Raw genomic sequence first — 22,230 nt, 5'->3', positions numbered from 1 at the left:
CTTACATTCTCAGACTAAATTCAGCAACCACATTATTGATATTATGTGTTGAGGGCATGGATGATGTGATGATTTAATGACATGATTTTGATTGTTTCAGCAACATGACGTACCATTTATGCATTTATGTGAAGACAACAAGCACTTAAAAGGAAGATTAGGCAGCATAAACAAGACTGGGAAAAAAAGATAATGATAGCTTCGAGGCCAAGAAGTGGTTTTGCATCTTTAAGCACATTTTTTACAAACCACACATAAGATCAGAGCTAAGCCTCTTTGTAAACCATGCTGTTGTGTTTTAGAAATGTGAATGCATTTTTTCTGTGCTCTAGGCATCTTTGAGTCTCCATTCATTTCTATATTGTTAAAAAAAATCTTCTTCTGGTCGCTTGGGAGCAGCAGAAACAGGCTGCGAACTTAACAGTGATACAGCTTTTGAGTTGAGGTGGCAAACTTGTTAACAAACAGTTGCCTATATCCACATAAAACATAAGCATTCATTTGGAGTTATGTTTCTGGCCACATGACAATTGCAATTCCGATAGTTGCTCTCTTTTTACCTCCATTTTGGTCCCCACCAACTCCTGAGGGAAATATCTGGCTCTGTATAACTAAGGGGAACTGTAGTGACCCCTAACACATGTGTAGTCATTTCATCTATTGTCATTATACACCCTGTGTCCTCATATGGGGCCATCACATTTTGGGTTTACTTGACCTTATACTTCACTCTACGTAATGTAGACCTGTTGTTCTCATTCGTGGACACTTTTATGTGCCATCTAGTGGTAGTAAGAGCACAGTAATCCATGTAAAACCGTCCATGTAAAAACAAGATAGCAGCCATCTCTGCCAAGGCAGTCTGCAGCCAATCCCGACACAAAAGTGGACAAGGTCCAAAACCTGATCACATTTTATGACTGAAACTTGTTTATTCATTTTTAATAATGGCTGCAGTTTGATGTGATTTGACATATTTTAGTAACAGTAAGAGGCTAAGACACTGTTAATTAAGAAGTACTCATTCAAAGACTTTATTGTCGTCTTATTTTAGGACACTGGAACTTAATTATTGTTGACAGTTTAGTTGTTACAAGGCTAAAATATTTGTTTTTTGTGATCATTATTAAATCACAAAAACATAACTCTCACTGTAATAAACTGGAGATTGAACGTGGGTCATCTCCACCCAGCAGCCCTACCTCCCACCCCTCACACCATCTTCCTCCACTGTGCCGTTGACGTATGTGATTCTGCTTCCTGGTTCTACTTTGAGTCCTCTATAACCCTTTTGTTGTGTTAGAATTTACATATCTCACACTGTGCAGATGTTTGATCACAGTCCAGCTGCCATGTCGCTCTGGAATTCCCCACCGAAACACACATTTATGCACATCTGTGAAGGCGGGTGCATGCACAAGCGCGCCGTGTATATGAATGAACACGATACACACTGCAGCAGTTTGGTTAAATGATAACGTGTGATGAATTGCATTTAGCAGCAGCGCCTTAATCTGCAGCCGGGCCACTTTGCTTTATAGTGCTACAGTGAGATAAGAGCGGTGAAGAGTGTGTGATCACACACCACTGCATTACCATTAAGAGTCTGACCTTTCCTGCTGTGATTCTATTCAAAACACCTGAATCAGCAGAATGGTTGTAAATTATTTGAATGTGATGAGCCCATAGAGGCTGGGAGAGATTTCTGATTGTGTTTACATTCCTTTGGTTCATTTAAAGCTGCTGTAAAGTCTTAATTAGTCTCTCAGTGTTTTACATATCACAGAACGAAGAACCAGGATTATAAGAGGCCTGTCATTGACCTTGTGAAGGCAGGGGATTTACCTGAAGGGGTTTAGTTTCCCGTGTTGGATACAGGGTCTAATCCAAAATGTTACACACACCTGGTATTTGCAATAGTCAGCCATGTGCCTGGCTGAAGAAATCTGTATATTTCACATAGCAGTATATGATTTACTAACCAGCTTTGGATAATGGGGAAAAGAAAAGGATGTATATTTGTATGTGACCTGCAAAGATTTTTTTAAAGGCTGTTTTCTCTCAGAATGGTTTTTTTTTTTTTTTTTTTGTAATTCAATTTTTAGTAAAGCCGTGGGATTGTTTGGACTGCCGCGTCACATTCAAGCTACAAGGATTAATAGATGTTGACTTATTGTTCTTTTTCCAATTTCCGTATGTCTCTGCAGGTTATAAAGATTGGCGATAAATTGAATCAGGGTCGTGATCATCATCTATTACCATTAACGTTTGTTGTGCAGTCTAATGATTTTATTAGTTTCCTTTTCTTTTTGAAATGGTCTTTAATCTGATTGTGTTGGCAGCGTAGTTTAGCTGTCAGATACACTGACCTTTCTTGGGTATATTTTTCTGACCTGTGTGGAGTTTCAAAGCAGCACCACCTGTGGGTGCAAAGAGCTCTTAAAGATGTTAAAGTGTGTGAAACAAGTGTTTTTGTTGTCTCCAGTGTAGCCATAGTTTTTTTTCCTTACATCTCACCTTGTCCATAGTTTTCTAAGTACATGCCATGACTATTTCATTAAGTTGTGATATTCCACACAATGACAGAGGGCTCGGGGGCTGCAGACCGCCTGGGGGAGGAGTGAGATATACAAACGAGTTGTCTGGCAAAAGGTCGGAGTTGACTGTCCTCAAGTTTCTGCCGAAGAAGAAGCTGATATTTGCACATAAAAGTTGCTGAAAGTGTGACTTCCTATATTTTGAAAGCAATTTTGACTTATTTTGCTTCAGGGCTGACATTTAGACACAGGAGGAGGGCTCGGGTTCATTAAAGTTTGATATCATTTTATAATAATGCTATGTTTATTAAGTCTGAGTTCAGCTGAGGATCTGGGGATGAGAGTGAGATGGTTGCAAGTTTGGGAAATAACAGTGCACATGATGAGGTTTTAGAGAGGTATGAATACCTGCAGGCCCATATTTTAATTTTACAGAAAATTTAAGCTTAAACCCATGATTTTCTTAAACACGGTACATTTAAATACAGTATATACCAGTGATCTTAGTGTGTTTTCACACTTGGTCCTTTTCAGCCCTCTAAACAGACTCAGAGTGATGACTCAGCATTTTTTGTGCATATATGAACACTTCAAAAGAACTCAGACCCCACAGAAGCGAACCGAACTCAGACCGTCTCGGGAGGTGGTCCAGGTTTGCTTTGCTCTTCGCCATTGTATTTAGCCCTCTAAATCACATGCTGGTGCGCTCCAACACATTCTCGCTCCGACCTTGTCACATATTGACATTTTGGTCATGGACTTTCCAATTCAATTCAATTCAGCTTTATTTAAAGTGTAAAATCACCATAAACATGGTCTCCATGTCCAAGGTACCCTGTGTGTGTTGGCTGTTGATGTTCTAAGACACCGTGTAAAGCTCTCCTCTTTCAAGATACACTGCAGTTTTCACAGGAAATTTAACGTTTACATACAGTCTCTTTCAAAATAAACGCGCCACGTTGGTACAACACTGGGAATTGACATTTTTTACTTTAAAAAAACAGGGTTTGGCTTTAGAACCTTACGGGACACAAACACAGCTCTCTCAGGCATCCACCTTCCCTCATGCCCGCCCCATTCGGACTTTCGCCCCCTGAACTTTCGTCCTTGTCCCGCCACGTTTCCCCCTGATGCCACTGGGCAACGTTAAACTATAATAACAACTGGCTGCGTATCATGCCAACATTAAAGGACAGCTTTTTTTCCATTGGTTTCTGACACCGCGAGTCACTGCCCAAGCACCGGATTTTGATGACTTCGGAGTGAGACCAGGCTTGCTATTGCATTGGGACACTTGAGAAAACAATTAAAACCACAGTGGCCTGTGACGCTTGCATGGACACAGGATAAGGAGCAGTTTGGTCCACAAAAGATATGGTAGAATACATCAAACAGCAACAGTCTACAGCACACAGACACACTAAGGTTTTCCTCCAATTTCAAGTTAATCTGAAGGCGAGGGGCTTCATAACCACACTGCAGTGCCACGTCAAAATAAAGACAAAGCCATATGAATATATATATTATATATAGGCTACAGTGTGGACAGAAAGAGGACAGAGGCCCCATCAGAGCTGAAGTTGACCAGAAAGAGAACTGAGTCCTCAAATTAACTGACAATGTCAACACAAAAAGACCTGAGTCCTGTTCTGTTGGTCCACTTTTTGGTGCACTTTAAAAGGGGTGGGTTCTGTTCATTAAAAAAGGACAATATGTGAAGACACCCTGAGAATATCTGTTTCAGTGGTTTAAAAAAAGTTGCTTAATACAGGTGTGTTAATAAAAGTTAGACTGCTCAAACAGAGGCTGATGAAAAAAGAACCTTTGCTCCAATAAAGGTACAAACAAAGTGTAGTTGTTCTATATCTGCTGTAACACAGGAAAGTAAGTAGTCACAGATAATGGCCTGAGGATAAGACATGAGATGAACAAGTTGTTAGTCAAACATTTGGCATGAGAAAAGAGAAGCAGGTGTTAAAATGAGGAGCTGACAAATAGGAGACGTTTGCCTTCAAACAAAGCAGCTAAAAAAAGTGTCAGCGAGAGCGCATCACAGTTGTTCAGTGCAGTTTATGTCACTGCCTCACAGTCCTGTTCTGGTGCACCGTGCACTTTGTAGGTGTGAGGCAGTATGCAGGGCTGGAGTGAGTGACTGTAAACTGCTTTAAAGTCTTCACCTGTTACAAGCAAATTGCTGCAACAAGGAAATCAAAGCACTAATTAGATTCTACAGTTAAAAAATCATCAGTCAGCCAGCATCCAGCTCAGTGGCTTTTTGTTGTTGTGCTTGTTGTGTTTGGAGAAACTGAAAAGTGTGGTTAACACTGTCTCACCAAGATTACACTGATTTAAGACAGTGACATGCTGTCAACAGGCATGATGACGTGCCGAAGTTTATACCTCTATTTTCCTTAGTGAAAACCTATTGTGCACAAAGTAAATTAAACTCTCATGTTTTTATTAGACTTCAATGGAAATGAAAGGGTCTTAACTTTTTCTTGAGTAGTTTTGGCACGCTAAAGATTTGAAAAAAGCATCCCCCCCCCCCCCCCCCCCACACACACACACACACACATACACACACACACACCCCTCCCTCTTTGCTCCATGATCCCTCCCCTTCGAGCTCACGTCCTCGGAGCCTCCTAACGACACATAAACACGCTGATGTATGTGACAATGTGTAAACATGATAGCAATTTTAGCCTACAATGCTAAAAATTAGGCTAACGTCTCCGTCAAACAAGTAAACAAGTGTTGACAATATTGCAGACAAAAAATGTTTCGACGCCGTCTAACACAAAAAACTAACGGCAGCTTTCACAGTCATAAGTCAGCATTGGCATACAGTTATCCATGTCACAACATCCACGATAAAAACGGAATATTACCTGTTCAACAAAAACTCTGTTGTATCAGCATCACTTTTCAGGCCCAGATCTTGCCGGAGCTTTCTCCATCGGTCAAAGGATGACCCGATGTTTACTCTGCTTTGAGCCCTCAATTTGTTGCATTTCCTCTTTGTTTGACTTACACTTCCTTTCGGCCTTTGCTGGTGGGGCAAGCAGAGGCCGCTTGCTGCTGTCGCTCTCTTTATTTTCCATATCGAAACTTGTGTAGCTGAATCGCTTAGGGCCTTACAAACTGCTCGCACTTTCAAATACGGAGGGGGGTTGGGACGAGGCGGGACGAGAAGCAGAGGAGTGTCAAAATGGAGCGAGGGGATTGGACGGAGGGTAAGAGAGAGAGAGTGCAAATTTGAGCAAGGGGTAACTCCCATGCAGACCGGATGGCTGTGATCGGTCAATTTCCTTGCAGGCCTGCAGCTGCCAGAGAGAATGGATTTTTTTGGTTCCTTTTGCTCTTCACATTGTGTAGCTAGCACTGTTGGGCCATAACCACCATCTAAATGATGTTAATAATAATGATCAATCTTTCTAAATGTAGACCATAGCTTTAAATTACATTAAAATTAGGGCTGTCTATGATTATTTTTTTAACTGTGATGAAGTGCTGAATGTTTGAGATTCTATTATTTTTCATTTCAGAACAGTTTTGAAGTCCATATTGACAAGGTAAAGCAATTCTTAACAGGTTGTCTTGATTCGGAATTAACTTAATTGCAAGGTTTGATGCTTTTTTAAATAAAGTGGCATCCAGAGTCACATCTGACAAATGATTAAATAGAAAGAAAATAGCTGTATCAAACCATAGACCACAAAACAATAAAGCACAAAGCAAATGATGAAATATATCACCAAAAACCAGCACTGCACAAACAGATTAGTTCAGTCCAAGAAATGTATTCAATCAGCAGACAAACAAAGCAACCTTGGTGTGTTTGTGTGAAAAATCATCCCACAATCTGAGGATTTCCATCCATTGAGTCCATTTTTTATTTTCCCTAAGGTGTGTGGAAAGGGACAAACATAGCAGCACCTGATCAATACATTAACGCTGACAGCCCTAATTTAAAATCAAGTTGGTTAGTCTTGATAAACATTGAAACTTCAGGACCAGTTCTGTGTTTTTCAAATGGAAGACTTGAGCTTTGAGTGTTGTAGCATATACAAGACTTAACATGGAGTTGCACATTTGAGGGTTTACTCACGAGAAAGCCAAAGACTTTGTAGTGTGTGACAAACAAGCATTTTAGGTACTGTACATACTTTCCGAGTGTTATTTCCTGCCATTCAGACACTGAGCTCAGAGAACTATTGCTTCTGCTCACATAAACAAATTTGGCCTGAGTCAACGCCATATCATTTAGCTGAAGTCACGTCAGGATAACATCAACAGTTTAAGCAAGGTCATCTCCTTCACTGTATATTCCCCCCTCTGGGGGTCATCCAATCCCATCAGTCAATTAAGCCTTTTATCATTTAAACAGTTCAACCATCAGCCAGTGCAAGTGTTTAAATTGGCTCATCATGTATTTAGAATTTGTTTAGTATCAGTTTAGCATTAATTTAGCATTCGTTCAACATTTGTTGTCTGTTGGGAAATTCCCCCACGGCCCCCTTACTGTCCTACACTAAATTTATCATTGTAATCCTATCTAAAGGCGACCACATCTTCCACTTGCACTGACAGATTATATAGTTAACATAGATTATTCACTACAGAGTTATAAATGTAATGTAAGCACGGCAAAACATTCTTCAAAGTTAGTACTCACCTGCCTTGTGCAATTATGTGTAATTCAACACTAAGTATGCAGATAAATGTTAGCATGGATTTAAAATAAAACCCTTTAGTGACTGAATACATGAAATACCACAACAACCTATCGGAAACAGTGTACACTTTATAGTATATACTCATAAAAAAATACTAACCCTAATACTGATACTTTTGCGTTAAATTATTAAAGGAGTTTAAAGATGGTGCTGTTTCATTATTTTAAAACTTGTATTTAATTTTAATTCTTATTTAATTTAATTTAATTTAATGTAAATTAAATTAAAAATTAAAAATTAAAAATTAAATTAAAAATTAAAAATTAAAAATTAAAAATTAAAAGTTAAATTAAATTAAATAATAATTAATTTAATTTAATTTAATTTAAAAAATAAAAATTAAATTAAATAATTCATTTAATTTAATTCAATTCAATACTACATTTGTACTGTTTATTTAAACTAATATTGATTTATACTATTGTTGTGTTTCAACACATTTAGAGATCCATAGTTAGTGTATTACCTACAATACATGGCGGTCAGCATGTGAGAAGCAGGCAGGGGTACTTGGCACAGAAGCCAAGCTATGTACTGCTATGGACGCCACGTGAGGTCAGTTCGGAAAGTCACATTATGAGACAAACTAAAGCTGTTAAATTGCTTTCTTCGAAGCCACCAGACTCCATTTACAGAGAGAGTAATTTTACCTCACAGCACACAGGAGTTGCTGGTCTACCAGTGCCACAATCACTGAATTGAATATGGCATCCACAGCTGTACATTGCTTAGTGTCCATGGTGGTACTCAAGCCTGCTACTCCAAACTCAAAGCATAAGATCGATAACACACAATGCAATGTCAGGTCATGTGGGAAAACATTTGTAAAAAGGCTTGGAAAAATAGCATTTTGATGCTAGAACACACATACGTAGACCAAAAATTGAATTACCTTGTTGTTGGCCCTCTCTGACACCAGCGTTTCCCAAGCTACTGACCCCTAAAACTGAAGCTATGTCTATTTGTGGCCTCTTTTCACATTTCTACAGGAATGTTCTGAAAATCCCAACCCCTACTCTTCAAACACCTGCTGTCATGTCCTTTCATTTTCAGACATTTCTGTTGCAGTGAGAGGACTGCCGACACTTCTGTGTTAAGAGCTTTAGTATCAGGTGCTCTGGTGGATGAGCTGACCTGGAGAGAAGTGTTGTCAATAGTGTTGAAGCCAGAAAGCATGTGACAGATGAGCAACAGAGAAGCTTTAGCAGTTCTCACGCTGGACAGTGAAACCCTCCAGGGAATCTATTGCATGATTATTACAGACTTACAGTTGCAGCAGAGTCGCTGGCCGAGACATAAACCATTCACAGGGGGAAATAGCTGATGACATATGGGGGTGTTTGTCATCAGATAAGGGTAGTGTCATAGAGGATTATGACAGGTGAGGCTCTGTAGAAACCACCAGCTAGACGCTAAACCAGTTCCAGTGTGACCAAGCAAGTTAGGAGCCAGGTGTTCTTTGCAGGGAGAAAAAATCCACAGAATTACCAGCTGCTTGAAAATGTTTGATATAATTTTACTTTATTAAAATGGCAATTAAAAATAAATGCCTTTTTTATCCAAACAATAAACATAGCTTGTTAAACAGTTAAAGAGCTGAAAAATAAATAGTTAAAAAATGACATATATTAGGAAAAAAACAATCAGGGTTATAGATCAAGGCCGAACTAATTTGGATAATAGAATCTACATACAGCTGCTCAAAGATTACTAACTGGAAACAGCAACATTTGGCCAGGTATTTACCCAGATGTTTTCCTCCAGGCTATGTGATAAAACAGGCGAGCAGGTGTCAGATAAGGGACTTCCACATGGATGGTGAATACGTAATGGACGAGGGGGTTGTTAGGGAATGCCAAATACAAACAGGGAGTAATTTGAGGTCAAATAAGTATGTGCTACTCATTAATTAAGATGCACCGGGCCATGTAGTTATTTGAAAAAAAAAAAAAAAAATCCAGTGGTATCAGATAGGGCTGGCATCGAATATTGAACTATTTGTTTGTTGGGTAGAAATTTGGCTTTTAATTTTTGGACTGGGATTTTTTTTTTCCTTTTTCTGTTTCACAGTGCTTTGTCAGGCATTGTCTCAGATTCAGAGCCTGTTATTATGATCATTTATGGAGGTCTATAATTTATCCATGCTAAGGAAAAATTGTCACAAGCTGTTATTATGTCACACAAAGTGCATGGATAGGATGTCATCCAACCAAACCCCTCAGGATTACAAACACACCAAAGCATTTTATTGCATCACAATAACAATGTAGAGCAATACAAACTACGATACTGGAGAATAACAGAATCCTAAAAAATGAATGCCTTTAAAGTCCCCCTATAGACATTTTTTATGGTATGTAAAAAATACTACTTAATAATGTATTTATATTATGATCATTTATTGATCTGTTTCCTCATTGTATAGTGCATCCTGTGTTAAACAATACTTGGCTTTCATATTAGTGTAGTACCTAATCTTGCCCACAGTACATTTGAATATCAAGGACTGGCTGCACAAAACACCTTAAGTTTTCTCCTTAAGTATGACACTTGAGAGCTGAGGGACTTATTTAAGGATGTTGAACAGATTCCCTTAAAAGGTTTCCTTAGTTAAGGGAAGGCATTTACTGCATTGAAAGAGATTTTCCAGTTGTAAAAGTTTCCATAGATATTGTTTGTTTGTTCTGATTAATTTGGTTTATTTGTTTATTTTGTGAGGAAATTGCAATTAAAATGAAATCAGTCAAATCTATAGAGTAAAATCAAAAGCATATCCATTGGCTTCTCCCAGTTGTGTTTTTGTTGTTTTTACTATACTGTGGTTGCTAAAGGGTTAGGGATTACTTAAGTATAAGACCGAGACAAGGAGAAAACCTCAAATACTTAAGGGTATTTTAAGGGTGCATTCAGACCTAGAGTTGTCTTGCTTTGTTCTCAATCAGGGACTAATATTGTTAAAGTTGCATAATTGCCTAGAGTTGGTTCGTATTCTCCGAACCAGATCAGATGCCTTGTGTGAGAAAGCTGCTCTTGACTGGTCAGAATTTCCATGTGGGAAAAATCCAGGAAGTAAAGCAAACGTTGAAGAAGAGTACACTTGCAAGATAAATGTGACACTTTCTAATGTCACAATGGAGGGACAACTACACAGGTTGATTTTAGCACTGCTCATCGTGGACTATATTGCTGTCATTGTTCATTTTAGTCAAACCATACAGTTTGAAAACGAGGCGCGGCTCCAACTAGAAAACAATGTTTTGATGCATTGGATGTGCTGAATGTGCATATTAAGGCAGTACAGGAGGAGGTGCACATTAATAATCCTCCAGGACTGTAACATGCTCATGTTTAACCCAAACAATGTGTCATGTGACTGCAGTTGGTTCAGATCAAGGTGGGAACACGTTCTCACCACAAACGAACCGCACCAGAGTTAATTTGTAACCGGACCGAGACCACCTCTTCAAGAAGGTCCCAGTCTGGTTGTTTTGGTGCGCGCCCGAGTGCGATTGCTGTGTTCACACCTGCCCAAACAAACCGCACTAATGGGGCAAATGAACTTGAGTTCGATTGAACTAAACCAAACAGGGCAGGTGTGAAAGCAGCCTAAGAAAACCTAAAGGGAAAGACTTTTTGTGCAACCAATTGTTTTTTGAGGAAACCTTAACTTTACGGAAAACTCAACTGACTCAAACTCAACTAACTCAAGGTGTTTTGTGCAGCAGGCCCCAGACATTGCCCTTGACAGTAGAGGAATGTGTAACACCTCTAGTGACAAACTTTGCACAGATACAAGTCAGTATAGTCAAGGTCAGACATTTAAAGGGAAATGAACAGAAGAAAGGGGGACTTGAATTAAACCAAACACGTGTTGCAGTGCTATGCCGTCCATTTTGGCCGGGAGCAGAGAAATGTCCGGCCAAGTCCTTCCTGAGTCATGTTCAACTGTTGATTGAAATGTAAAATGTCCCAGGATCAATTTTCCTCTGCATTATTCAAATATTTATAGACTAAATATTCTGCCATAAATAATGTATGCTATGAATGAAAGATGAAACGAAACTAATCTAATAATGTAGAAAGATTAGCATTCCATTATAAGAAATCAGATGATTAATTATTCTTTATTTCAAACAGGGTTAATCAGTTATTGCTGGCTTTTCTGCTTGGCTAATTAATTAATTTATTACTACTTTCATTTCCATCTCTCTCTCCATTCGCTTTCTCGGGCTTCAATCAGGCTGTACCATGGAAACACTCCTCTGGTCACACCCAGATCGTTTTAATTTATTGAGCATTTACTGAGCACTCTAAGAGTGTCGCTTTTTGGTCATTCATTCAGTCGGTCCTATGGGAAAAATCATTCAAGGCACATCACTTACCATTATGTTTATGAAATAGCCCAAAGGGAACCCTGGAGTATACTGTGTAGTGCAGCACAGTGATGGCACAGTGACAGGAACTCTGTGTCCTATGAGCAGAGACTTTCTCCTCTCAACTCCCAGGCATTACAATTACATACTAATATGTAATCATCAGGCAAAGAATATGATCACATTTTTGGAAAAATGAAACAGTGATTCCAGAGAGAAGCAGACAGAGGGGTCTACAGTCTGTGTTTGAAGGATATATCCAGGATGTCAAACTGACTCAGCAGCAACAACAGGTTAAAAAGACAAAGATAGTTAGAAGCTAAAGCCGAACTATAGGCTACAGATCACAGTGTAAAAGTGAACCACCACATCACTGCTGATCGCCATACAAGACAATTAATATAAAGGGAAACTTTGCTGATATTGAACCAGCTGTGTGGCATCACAGTGTGTGCAGATGAACGGTGTTGCCAGCACCCAGACCTCAGCATCACCTGAAACACAGCTGGTTGAATATGAGCAAAGTTTCCCTGCTTCCCTTCACTGGTTCCTGTACAGCAGGGTTGGTCTTTGTTTCACTGTTACAATCATTAAAAAGCAAAAGCAGCATGTGTGTACATTCAGTAGGCTATATCTTCAGTAGCTAGCTAGCTAACCCTACACTTTTCAGGGTTTGATTTTGGTTTTGGAACAGGGAAGAAACGTATATCTTTTTCCAACCTCTCCAGGTAACGAGTATCATTAATACACGACGTGTTGATGGCTGAATTAATGCCGCTAGCAGATTCTATCAGCTGCAGCCAGCTAGCTCATAAGCTAACATTAGCTTCATGAGTTGGTTGAGCCTCCAAATGACTTTTTAATGTTTCCAGCTGACATGTTTCAAAAGAGACTTAAATATGCACTTGATGGCTATATGATATGATATCATTAAGAAAAAAGACCCTGAGGGAGAAGCCACATGTTCCAGGCAAAAAGTCAGCACCCTCACCAGTTGATGAGGACATGTAGAAGATATGGAAATAGGCTAAAGAAACAGCATTTTTTATTTTATTCTAAATAATTCCATAAGCTGCTTAGATAGCCTTTTTTATATGGTTGACATACGTGGACAAGCAATACAGGGGTTAGATTTCTGTTTTATTGCGGGGGGGTTTTTTCTTCTTTTTTTTTTTCAATCACTGTCTTTGATAACAGACTTGGCTGCAGTTGACCTATAAACTTCTCAAAATCCACTAGCTTCTGACCTTAGCCTTTGCTCTGATAGTGGCAAAAGCAGTGAAATACTAGTGAATGTGTAAGTACTGATTCTTTTTTTTAAATGTAACTTGTAAATAATGTAGTAGCCAATGAAAAGCCCCTGAGCTGTACCCGCTCATCCTTCGGAGAGTCAGGAGGGGGCACACACAGCTCAAACAGAGGGCAGTAAACAAACCAGCATGCAAATTCTGCAGTGTTTCCAACAGAATTTGATTTCATTTGTGGTGGTAGCTGAGGGTGGGGTGTCAGATCAGCTAACTTTCTGTTGCTACTGTTACACAGGTTAGACCCAGCAATGCCTGGGTGCAGTTGCTATAGGAAGTCAGCGTGTTTCATCTAAAGTAGGTTGGAAAAAGGACACAGATGGTTCCGTTGTCAGTGGGTGTGTTTGTAAATCCAATCCAATGCTTTACACTAAAATGAGAGCATTGTCATTTAAATTAACACATTCACTGCTCATCGTGCTCTCCTGCTCTGTTGTGGACAGAGTGTGCACAGGAGCCTACACTCTGCCATTCCAAGAGTGCTCACTGAACATTGCAATTCCAACGGCACTCCGAATTTACAAACAGCCCACTTTGTACCAGAGTGTACTTTGGTGTTCAGAGTGACTTTTTACGAATGCACTCGTTGCTCTCATTACAGCTTCCCTACCAGCTTCCCTTCAAAACTGACAGCTCAGGCCTGACGTGTCTGGTAACTGTGACTAAGCCATCATAGGAGAATCACTGTTTAGCAGGAGTTAGCAAGCAGTCACAAGCTACTGGTTACTGCCTTTGTTTTAAAGTGGTCAATGGGATTCATTAGGGTATTTGAGTACTTTTTTAATGAAGTGAAGATGATAAGATTCACGATGAGACAAAACTGTTTTAGAACGTTGCAGAGAAAAGTTGCAGTGGTGCAAACTGTCCGATCTGAGCTTGACTCAGTCCGGATGATGGTGTCACTTGCAACTCGGCCAATGAAATTGCCAGTGGCTGGTTTTAGAGCGTTAAGCACGTCACCTGTTTCAACAGCCAACTTGTAGTGAAGTCTGCTGGTCAAGTCAAAATGAACACAGACGGCGTGTTTGCATGCTGTGGCAGGTGCTCTGTCCCCACCGAGCCCTCTGTTTACGTCTTTGTGGTGTGCTGGTGTTGGACAATGGGTCGCTGCTGCTGTTTGCTCTATGTGCTTATGCCCCCCTCCACACACACATTCTCATTGACTGCTTATTTGTATTATGGTGGCATATTTATTATGATCAGTATCTCACTATCACTATCCTCATTCATATTTTAAGAAGCTACAAATTATATTCAGCCACAAAATAAGCCTGAAAAGCCAGAAATCAAAGCGAAGGTACAGAGAGTTGTTGCATAGAGATGATACACCATCTCATCTAGTTGCATTGTTGTGAACCAGCAGGTTTTTGGAACGTTGCAGAACAACCCATTCCAAGTAGTCATCTGTTTCAATTCATCTCGTCACGAATCTTTGGTCTGAACGGGGCTCTAAACACTCGATGAAGATCAGTGTGCAGGCGTTAGACTTGCACCTACACATGATGTGTGTATTGCTGTAATTATGCTCCTTGTATTTAAGGGGTAAAGAACAGCACAGTGTAGGCTTTTCTAAAGCATCTATATTTATAGGGTGCATAAGCCTTTGAGAAGGACTGATAAGGTTTGCCCACCAGCCCGAGAAGCTGGGAAAGAGAAAAAGTAGGGTGCAGAAAAAGAATGAGGAAGACAGAGCTGAAAATAAAGAGAGAAAGACATTTTCCCATAAATACTGTAAATAACCCCTGCAGATGTAGATACAGATAAGCTACAGGGGGCAAAAGTCCTGTATTAACAGATAAGATATAGCCAGGATGAATAGCAGAGGCTTATCTTATTCATTTTTTCCCACCAGAGACAATCCTTCGTGATAAAAAAAATCATTTTAAAGTGATGCATGCCCACCAAAGCCTTGATATAAGTATAAGTTTAGTACCCTGATGTGCCAGCCAGCTGAGCGATAAAGATAGAAAAGGCTATATAAGAAATGTCCCCTTTGAGGGTTGCATGTCCTGAACCAATGTAAATAAAACCCTTTCTGTTTGCTTCAGGGAGGGATTGCTTTAACAAGGAGGGATGCTCTTGGCAGACACTTTTATGCTGCTAAAAAGGCAGCGGCATTTGCTTATTTTTGAATCTCCTGGTGTTAAGAACAAGATGTTTTGACATCAACTGAAAAACACGTTTCATGTTGTTGACTGATATTCTGCAAGTAATATAAGATATGAGCATTTAAGGGTACTCCCATCTGTTTTCATTCAGCCCTTACATTACGCCCAGATTCTTTTTATGTGGGTGATTCATTGGAAAGAACACGAGGCGGACATGACATTGAGTTAATGTCGCTGCGTAATAGACGTGATTCACCCAGACGTCACTCTGCGTCAGATGCCTCCATTTTTCCATTCATGGGGTGGAAATGATTCATGTGGCATTGTATGAAAAGTTAAAGCATAGTTTGGATATTTATACTGAAGGAGCAGCTCCGGATGTAACAGAAGTCAATTTCTTATTAGACAGTCAGTGACCTGGAAAAGTCCTCGTGTATCTGACATGCACCTGCCCCTGCATGAGTCATTAGCTGGACAAAAGCTTTTTATCATTCAAGCTTCTCCAAACCAGCTCATTCATAAAAAGGAAAGCAAAGTTCTGTAGAAGTTACACTGCATGTGATTCTGTGCTCTATTTAGGAATATGAAGATTACAAGTCTAAGACTTATAAGTCTGCTAAGACTACTTTGGCTCCAAACCTGAAATCATTTTAGGGGTGTTTTCATGGTTGCAGTTCTGCGTTTGCACACATGAAAACTAAAAATACTCACAAAATTGAGTTGTTTTGATGTCGTGATAACACCTACATGGCACCTATCTTTGGAATACACTTCAAACTCAGTTTCTTACCTACCTATAAAATAATCTGTGCTGTAGGAAAGTATTCAGTTAGAATAAGTTAAAATAACAATTAAATGATTAAAAAAAAATGTTACAAGTGGTGTGGTGGTTAGCACTGTCACCTCACAGCAAGAGGGTTCCTGGTTCGATCCCAGGTGTGGGAGCCCTTCTGTGTGGAGTTTGCATGTTCTCCCCGTGTCAGCGTGGGTTTTCTCTGGGTACTCCAGCTTCCTCCCACAGTCCAAAGACATGCAGGTTAATTGGTGACTTTAAATTGTCCGTAGGTGTGAATGTGAGTGTGAATGGTTGTCTGTCTCTACATGTCAGCCCTGCGATAGTCTGACAACCTGTCCAGGGTGTACCCCGCCTCTCGTGGGTTTTCTCAGGGTACTCCGGCTTCCTCCCACAGTCCAAAGACATGCAGACTGGGGATAGGTTAATTGGTGACTCTAACTTGTCCGTAGGTGTGAATGGTTGTCTGTCTCTATGTGTCAGCCCTGCGATAGTCTGGCAACCTGTCCAGAGTGTACCCTGCCTCTCGCCCAATGTCAGCTGGGATAGAGGAAAATGTGGATAAGGCAATGGGCAACTTGTCCTACAAATTGCCAAAAAAAAAAAAAAAAAAAAAGAATTCAAAAAGAGTTAGGGGGAAAACTATATTTATAATGATTATTATTAGTAGCAGTATTATTACATTTTAAAATTATGTTAGAGAATTATAATTTTTCAGCACACTGTCTTTATTTCTTTTACTAATTTTCTTGTTTTTAATTTTCTCTCTTTAATATTTTCTTGCTAATTTTTTGGGTTACTTCTTCTTTTGGTGCTCATTACCTTTTTCCCATGTTATTAAAAGAAATTAAGCCAATTTGCTCAAAAGGTATAAATGTTACTTAAGCACAAGTATATTACAGTATTAATTATAATATACTTAAAGTATATAATATATAAGTAATCAACGCAGAAAAATGTGCCTTGTTATGGATTTTAGGCTACTGATATTTGCATAGTTTAATCTTTAACAATACATCACATTTAATGAGCTTATTCTATGTTGATGGGTTTACTTATAAAATCTTAATGTCTTAAGTTATCACTAACTGTAACTGTTTGAATTATGCAGTGACGTGAAATGTTCACTATTTCCCTCTGAATTGTAGCAAAGTAAAAGTATGACTTAGACTTATACTTAAAGATATTTAGTTTGACTCCCGTCCATCTTGCCACAATCATCCACTATTTACACTGAATTTTTGTTCACTGTAAACTTGTTTTGCTGATTATTTATTTGTTGTCATGTTATTGTTATTTTATTTTTAGCATTTATTGTTTTATATTACTTTATTCCTTATCTCATTGACTATTTTAATCTGCTGTTATTTCTCTATCTTTGCTGTGAAGGTGGCCTTAAGTGTCCTGAAAGGTGCCTATAAATTAAATGTATTATTATTATTATTATTATTATTATACCATGCAGGATTGTGTACACACTTGCCAGCAAAAGTGAAAGTAAAAGCTCAGGGGCTTGGCGCTGTGTGCCTTGGATGCCTGCTGCTTATGGTCTGGCACCTGGTCACTACCTTTTTATAAAGCCCCGATCTCATCTGACTGCTGTGGGGATACACTCCCATAAATGAGCACAGAAAATAAATAGAAAATAAGGAAAATACACTCAGAGGGTAAAGTCTTTGCAGAAAAATACACCACTGCACACTTCTAGTTGGTCCTAAGTGATGACTGAGAGGGATACTTCTGTATGAGTCTATACATTGTTTTTTCAAGGACAGTCCTGCATAGTGTGCATTCAAGTAAAGTTCAGGGACTTCAGTTTGTACTTAAGTACTTGCTTGTGTAAATGTACCTACATTCAACCACTGGAAATGAATATCAGCAGGAAAAGTGGCATCTCCACCATCACTGCCGCTTCTTTCTAAGTCACCCCAGGCACAGCAGTCCTATGGGTGTGTCACTTCAACCACTTCAAACCCATCTGATTAGAGGAATTCAATAGTTCATTAATGAGTGGAGCCAATCAGGATCAAGCCCGGTTGTAATGAGAACCCTGGAGTTCTGATTATGTGAGTGGAGTGGTAGTAATTTCTGCTCCACAGTGAGTGTAGTCTCTGCAAGCCGCCTCTTACTGCTCCCTGCTCCCTGCCTGCTTTCACTTCATGCATGACGGAAAATGGTCCATTAAATCCCTTAAAAAGAGTTACATGGGAAAACCCACATGTACACTCGCAGCACTTATCTCTTTAACATTTTGATCCATGTTTGTTGCAGCATGTTTGTGGGATACAGCAATGGTGGAGCTACCTCTGAGTGAAAGAGAGCGTCTGTGACTTTCTAAGAAGCGGCTTTCTGCTGGAGGCAAAATTAGGCGACATATCCTGCTAGAATTAGTCTGAAACTTCCAACAATGAAACACACTAAAATGCCGAACACGAAATATTAACTTTTATAATGTGTATTTTTTTTTACCACAATGTGGCATTTCACTTTTAACACGCAACACCCAGTGCACTGTCAGGAATGTCACTTCCACTGTGTACAGCCAGAAAAAAAGACACATTCCCCAGGTAGCTTAACAGCTACAAGCTGCAGTGAAGACACTGACCTTCAGACGGACTAGTTGAGCTGTCAGGTTGACTTAACACCAGCTAAAGAAGTAGGAAAGCAGACAAGGTGGTGGAAAAGGGATTTTTTAACGCTGAGCAAGGTGACACGAAAGAGACATTTACATCATTTACGTCATTACCTCCTGAAGGTGTATCGAAGAGGTGTGCATCTGCTTGCACACGACTGCCTGTATTGTTTCTGACATCCAAACATATCCATTCCAGTGGACCAGCGCGTGTGTGTTTTTTTGTTTTTTTTCCCTGTGTGTGGGTGTGAGTGTGTGCGCCTGCTCCGGTATCTGACACTCTCAGACAGCCAGTAGCATGGCTCAGTGAGAGAGATGGCGTGATCACTGGACCGTGGGCTGTCTTATCCTGTCACACACACACACACACATACACACACAAACACACTCCAGACAGCTACTGAGGCCACCTAGATAATACACCTCTTCGGTGCTGGTGTTACACCATTAAATTGGGATTTTTGTATAAACTAACCAAGGGTAAAATATAAGCCTGTAAATCCCAGCTGCAGAAATCCTAAAGTATCTGGAAAAGGTGTTTTTCTCATTGGCAATTGTACAAAGCAAGCAAGCAGAAAACTTCTGTAGCAGCTGTGTATATTTCTCCAAGAAAATATTCTGTATACATTGATACAAAGGTCTTTAACTTGAATACAGTAGGAAGGTCAATAATACTCTGAATTTAGCCGTCATATCCCCGTTGGGTAGTTGTCTTCACCAGAAAAACAGCAGTATCAGTCGCTTGTTTAGACGCTTGTATGACATGTATCTACATTTACAAAAGTCAGCTGTAGCGTAGCGTGATGTTATCCCAGCACAGCAGACCCTCTCAGGGAGCAGGCTGCTGTGGATCGAAGAGTCAACAAAGCGTGTGGCTTTGACAAGGCAGGCTGCTGTTTGTTTCCCCGTTACCCCAACAGATGACCGCACTCATGACCACAATCTTTCAGTAACTGTAACCAAGTCATTCCTTTTTTAAAGGTGGCCTATTGTGCTTTTCCTTATCCTCTGTAATATATCTATCATATGACAGTGTCCAATCTTTCTATTAAACGTGGCCAAAGTTTCAAATAAAAAGGTAAATGTTAGAAGAAGTAATTCCCGTAAGCAAAAACCTCAAGTGTCAGACTGTTCTAAATAATGTGTTTTAATTTTTTAGGCGACAAGCTGATGTCAGGTCATGACAGATTTATTTGTATGGCAATCTGCTGCAGGCACGCTACTGCAACTATTTACATTTCATAGCTGATGCCAGTGGTTCTCAAATGGTGTGCCATGGGATTTTGTCACTACACATTTCTACTATTATTTCCCTGTTAGAGTTTTTTTTTTTTTTTTTTGGTGGAGTTTTTCCTTATCATCTGTGAGAGAGTGGTGTCGTATGCTGTAAAGCCCTCTGAGGCAAAGTGTGATTTGTACTATTGGGCTTTAGAAATAAAATTGAATTGAACTGAATAATTGCAATATTCGACTGGGCCTATCCAAAAACATTTTGAATGAATTTTTAATTGACTGTATCAGTATGGGGTGGGCACCCATTTTCTAATAAAGTGGCAAAGTCTAGCTAAAAAAAAAATAATTTAATTGAATTTAATTTAAAAAAAATCCTTCACAGGGAAAATATTTGTTGCTTTTTGTGCATAGGGGTTTTAAGTGTGTGATAAAAGCCCTGACTGAGGGATGATGACACTTAAAAAGAGAAAGCCATGAGTATCATGAAAGCTACCTGTCTTATTCTGTATTTTTTTGTCTTATGTCGTGATAAGAGTGACAACACGTTATATTGTGCACAGATATAAATACAGGTGTATCTTTAAAACCACTGGCCTACCTTACGCCATAAGGTAGTTGCTATGGGCCCCAGTGTACACTATTATGACGAGCCCTAGTGCATGCTATCGTTCACATATCATCGAACAATATGAAACTTGACACTGGATAACATCAACATATATTTTACTCAACAATCATCACTGCATATCTTTATATCACAATCTAAAGAAGAAGAAATTATTACTTTGATTTAACCATTTTATTAGTTGATATATAGTTATAAAATAATTGATATATAAATTAGGTGATTTATAGTTATAGAATAAGCTTATACTTTTGTTATAGATGCTGTTGACTGTTTTACCAAAAAAGAAAAAAGAAACATGACAGAAGTGGATTTGCTTTTTTTAGGGCTTAAACAGCAAATGGCACTGTTTTTTTATTTAATGAGACTTCTTCTTTGAACACCGGCCCCACTGTCTAAATTTACATCCCTGCCTACGCTGATACATGTAGCCATATGCTAATGTCAGGGAGTATTCTTGGTTGTTCATGTTGTCATTTTCTCCCCTATTTTAGATCTGAACGTGTCAGGTCGTGTTTAAAAGCCCCTTTTGGTGATTTTTCATGGTAATGACAGTAGAGACATGCCGAGGTGCAGAAGACCTGGAAGCGCTGACCAGTCAGATCAGACTGGGCTGTTTTGAGAGGGGAGTGTAAAGTGACTGGTGCTAAAAAAGTGTTTCAGACAGAGGGTGAATATAGGTGTTCCAGCACAGACAGTGTGAGGACACAAAGTGTTTTTTGACGATTAAAGCATGTTAACATGCATTTGGGGTTTCTACTAGAACAAATATGAACCTGAACATGAGGATACTTGGTCCTTTTTTTACTATGACCAGTATTTTTATTTATTTAACCCAGATGACAATCTTTGGTAGTTTAATGGTGTTCGCATCTATCATACTGTTCATCTCAAGTACTGGATACTTTTGTCTCAGCTGCCATCCATGGGGTGGAGAATGCATTAAATAAAGACATTTTTAGCATAAAATAAACTACATTTGTTACATTAACATTGTTTTAGTTGGTTAACAACTTATATTAAGAAGTTGGTCAAAATCAAACCCTTTTTGAGTAGGATGGAATTAAAATAAATAAGTTAGAATATCTTACATACAATAATTTGACCACTAAATATCACCTCAACTTTTGGATAAAAGTTACGTTGGTTTAACTTATTTACACTTTCATGGTCAAAGCAAATCATGTTGAACTAAACTAATTAAGTTTTTCAGATTATACTGAAACATTTTTTGGAGTGCACCCTTAAAGTGATTCATAGGGTTAATGGATAACGCATAAAATGAAGAATTGCTTCTGCATAAAAAAAAAATTACGTTTGTTACATTAACGTGTTTTAGGCAGTTAACAACTTATTTTAAGATGCTGGTCAACATCAAAATAATTTTGACACTATTAAGTAGGATATCTTAAACTAAATAATTTGACATTTAACTTAATGAAGCAAGGTCAAAGCAAATCATGCCAGTTGTACCAAACTAATTAAGTTTGTCAGATTATAAAAGACTCATAGGACTGACTCAATAATGCCAGAGTTGAAACTACTTAAAAAGATGCATGCAAATTGTTACCTTAAGCTGAACCAGCTAATAATTATCAAAGTACATTCTCAAAAATGATTAATGGGGTTAGTGGATAACACATAAACAAAAGAAGTTTTTCAGCATAAAAAAAACTTAAGGTTTGTTACATTAACGTGTTTTAGTCAGTTGGCAACTTATTTTAAGACACTGGTTAAAATCAAAACAACTTTGACACTTTTGAGTAGGATATCTTTAATTAAATAATTTGACTACTAAAGGTCACCACAACATTTGGATAAATATTAAATTGGTTTAACTTAATTAAGCTTTTTGAGGTCAAAGCAAATCATGCTGGTTGTACTAA

At 38.9% G+C, this 22,230-nt stretch overlaps 1 protein-coding gene across 1 annotated transcript in view; it reads left to right on the top strand.

Moving 5' to 3' along the window:
• grin3a (glutamate receptor, ionotropic, N-methyl-D-aspartate 3A) overlaps positions 1 to 22,230 on the top strand; it is a 72,415-nt gene that overhangs the window by 14,228 nt on the left and 35,957 nt on the right. The window lies entirely within an intron of this gene.

Source organism: Epinephelus lanceolatus, chromosome 19 (assembly GCF_041903045.1).
Source record: "Epinephelus lanceolatus isolate andai-2023 chromosome 19, ASM4190304v1, whole genome shotgun sequence".
Taxonomy (NCBI): Eukaryota; Metazoa; Chordata; class Actinopteri; order Perciformes; family Serranidae; genus Epinephelus; species Epinephelus lanceolatus.
The sequence above is the reverse complement of the archived record's forward strand: the minus strand, read 5'-3'. Positions and strand labels throughout refer to the sequence as shown.